The sequence below is a fragment of the Pyrgilauda ruficollis genome, unplaced genomic scaffold (assembly GCF_017590135.1).
Source record: "Pyrgilauda ruficollis isolate IOZ18807 unplaced genomic scaffold, ASM1759013v1 scaffold46, whole genome shotgun sequence".
Lineage (NCBI taxonomy): Eukaryota > Metazoa > Chordata > Aves > Passeriformes > Passeridae > Pyrgilauda > Pyrgilauda ruficollis.
Genome location: NW_024526155.1, coordinates 1331122 through 1334552, shown reverse-complemented (window position 1 = coordinate 1334552; position 3431 = coordinate 1331122).

Below are 3431 nucleotides of genomic sequence, written 5' to 3'. Positions count from 1 at the left end.
CTGTAATGCACCTGACAGCCTCATCAGAGGGCTGGAGGGAAGCCAGCACTGCCACCGGGAGCCAGAGAAGGAGCAGGGAGTGTGCAGAGCCCAGAGCCTGGTCCAAAAGGGTGTTCAGGTGTCAACACCTGCTGCTGGTTCCTGCTTCTCCCCTGGGCACAGCCCTCTGCACTGGGGACAGAGGTTTTGGGATGTCTCCCCAAGCCCCTGGGGTGCTCCTGCCTTTGTGCACACCGATGGTGCCACTGACTGGTGCTGGTGGCTCTGGAGGTGACAGCTGGGATCTGCAGGGTTGGTCCCTGTGCCAGGAGCCAGCACAGGCTGATATTGCCTCTGGCCACCTCCCCTGTGTCCCCTTCCCAGGCCCTGGTGAGCCTCAGGGTGGGCTGGGTGGTCGGGAGAACCCTGCTCAGCCCCACCTCCAGGGCGCGGTGCTGCCGAGACCTTTCCCTCTGCACTGCTCAGGGCTGTGCTGGATCCTGGCTCCAGCTGGCTGCCAGCCAGGCCTCCCGAGGGCCCAGGGGGCTGCTTAAGCTCATTGCTTTCCTTTCAGAGGCTTCAGAAAGCCGCCTGCCCACATTTAATTCAAATTTATTGAATAATTCTCCTGGGAACAACTAGTTCAGGACTAACCACTACAACAGACCATCAATGAGATCAGTTGGCACAGCCCTGGCCATTGAGGGCTCTGTCCCCTCCAGCACAGCTCCGTGGCAGTGCCAGGGTGATGGTGGTGAGCACAGGGCCAGCACCTGGCCCAGGGCAGCTTGGCTCAGCTCTAACCTGGCTGCCTGCATCGCGTCCAGCCCCAGGGCATGTTCTGAGGTCTGTTCATATCCCTGCCACTTCCACCCCAAACCTGCTCCTGCCTTTGAGCCCTGTTCCCTTGGGCAGCAGTCCCAGCACGGGGCTCAGCCTCATCTGCCTCCAAAGCCTGTTGAGAGCTGGCTGTGCAGAGGGGGCGAGACACACATGCCTGTGGGGATGCACAGGTACCACGGGATGCACATCCTGCTGTGATGGGATTCACGTCCTCTTTGGGGTGCTGCACTGGCCAGGTTTACAGCCAGGGTTCACATCCATCTTGGGGCCACCAGGGATTGGCTCTGCTCGGCATGGGGGAAGCTTCTGGCACCTTCTCACAGAAGCCACCCCTGTAGCCCTCCCCCCACTGCCAAAACCTGGCCACACAAGCCCATTAGAGGTACAACAATCTGAGACCAGCTGGACAGGAGTGGGGACAAGCCAGGGCCAGGCTGGGAGGGCAGGGATGAGTACCAGGCTCCAGCAAGGGGGCTGTGAGAGATGAGATCTGACAGAGGTGGGCTTCCCTGGGAAAGCCTTTTTACCCTGTGCTCAGCCCCAGGCAGAGTTTGGGGCATGTCCTGTCCCTCCTTATGGCATCCTGGGGGCTGTTCCCAAGGACCAGGCTGTGCACACGCTGCCCTCATCCCTCACTGCCCTGCAGCTGTGCTGCTCCTCGAGGGCAGCCCACCGTGTGCCCGGCGTTACGCAATTAGCCACTGCTGGGAGCAGCACTAATGATGATCGTTAATGAGCGCCGCGCTGCTCGGCCAGCGCCTGTCCCGCTCGGGGCATGTGCAGTCATGCAGCAGCACTGAGTCACGGCAAGGCTGCTAATGGTGCAGGAGGGCAGCCCTGCCGCTAGCCCTGGGCACGGGATGCTCTGCAGCACGTACTGAAGGGCAGGGCTGTGCCACCCGCCGTCCATCCCTCGTGCCCTGCGCCGTGGGACGGACCTGGCACTGCTCAGCTGCTCTCTTGCAAGGTGTGGTGCCAGGCGATGTGCCAGAGCCTGGAAAATGGCACCTGTGGCTGCGATTTACCCTGGAAAGGGCAGGATGCCCAGGAACCTTCCTTTCCCAGTGCAGTGGCTGTGCTGCAGTGTGGGGCTGGGACACAGAGCCCTTCTCATCTTTCTGGGGTCCCTTATTCCACCCACACCCCCCTTGTCATGCTCATAAGCTGCTGACAGGCTGGAGACACCACCTTGGCATTCATGGAGCCACGGGGGAGCTCAGCAAGTCGTGGCCAGAGGCACACACCGATTTACAGCCCCCCGAGCCACAGGGAGTGATACCTGCAACAAAAGGTATCACTACAATCGTGGTTTGTTGTGCAATCCTGGTTTTCCTGTGCTGGATGCACAGCTGGCTCAGGGCAGAGCAGGAGTGAACTCCCAGCCTGTGTCCAGAGGGTGCCTGGGGACGGGGGCAGGGGGCTGTGAGCTGAACAGAGAGGGCTATTGAGCAATGTCCTAATAAACATGTGTTTATTTTGGGCAGATTAGGACCGAGACGTGCAGCGGGTTCTGCCCCTCTGCCAGGCTCGGGTTTGCCCCGGCCAAAAGAAGGCGCTGCCTTGGGGCTGTGCTGCCCAGCATTAGAAATGGAATCTGAGCAGCGAGGGGGTCCCAGGCTCGGTGCGATGCAGCAGAGCATCGCTGCCCGTGCTGAGGCCACGGCGGCCGTGCTGCCGCGCGGGAAAGCACAGAGGAGCATTTTACAAATACAGCCCAGGAGCATTTTTCAAACTCAGCCTTTGGATGCTCCGCAGTGGGTTTGGGGCCGGCTGGTAACGTACGACAGACGCGGCGGGTGGGTGGGAGCAGACTTGAACAGGCACTCGCTGCTCCAGGCTTCCCCCTGGAGAGCCCTGTGCGCGCTCCCGCTGCTGGCAAGGCAGCTGCAGTGGCCCTGGGCAGCGTGGCAGGGAGCGGAGGTGTCTCGGGGGATCGACCAAGAGGGGCCCCAGGGAGCTCCCACCCACGGGGCACATTCCAGCTCCGAGGATGCCCAGCACTGGCAGTGGCTCCCCGGGGGACAGTCACCCTCAGTGTCCCTCGGGGACCGTCACCTCTGAGACTGCCCCGAGGAGCTGCGCTTACAGGGACACCCTGGGGACCTGCTTCCCCAGACCGCTCCTCAGGGACACTTACCCTCAGGGGTGTCCCGGGAGCTGCAATGCCCCGGAGTGACCCTCCTCCTCAGGGGTACCCCAGCGACCTGCTCTGCAGGGGACACACGAGGGGACCCTGTCCCCAGGGATGCTCCAGGGACCGCTGGGGAGAGCCTGCCATGTCACGGCTCTCCAAAGAACACGCGTTGCTGAAGACACCCGCGGGGGACCCCTCACCCCGGGGATGCCCCATCCAGCGGGGATGCCGGCGCTCCGCTGCAGGGTGGGATGGTGCGGCTCCGGGCGGGCGGAGGGGTCGCTGTTGCCGCCAGCACGGCCGCCCCCCGCCTCCCCCCACACTCCCTCCGCCGCCTTTTGTTCGCCGCCCGCGCTCGTCCCCGCCCGGCGGCGGCGGGCGGAGCCGGGGCCGGGCCGGGGCCGCAGCCGCAGCCGGGGCCGAGCCCAGCGCAGCGCAGCGGGAGATGGAGGCCGCTCCGGCAGAGCCGGGTCCC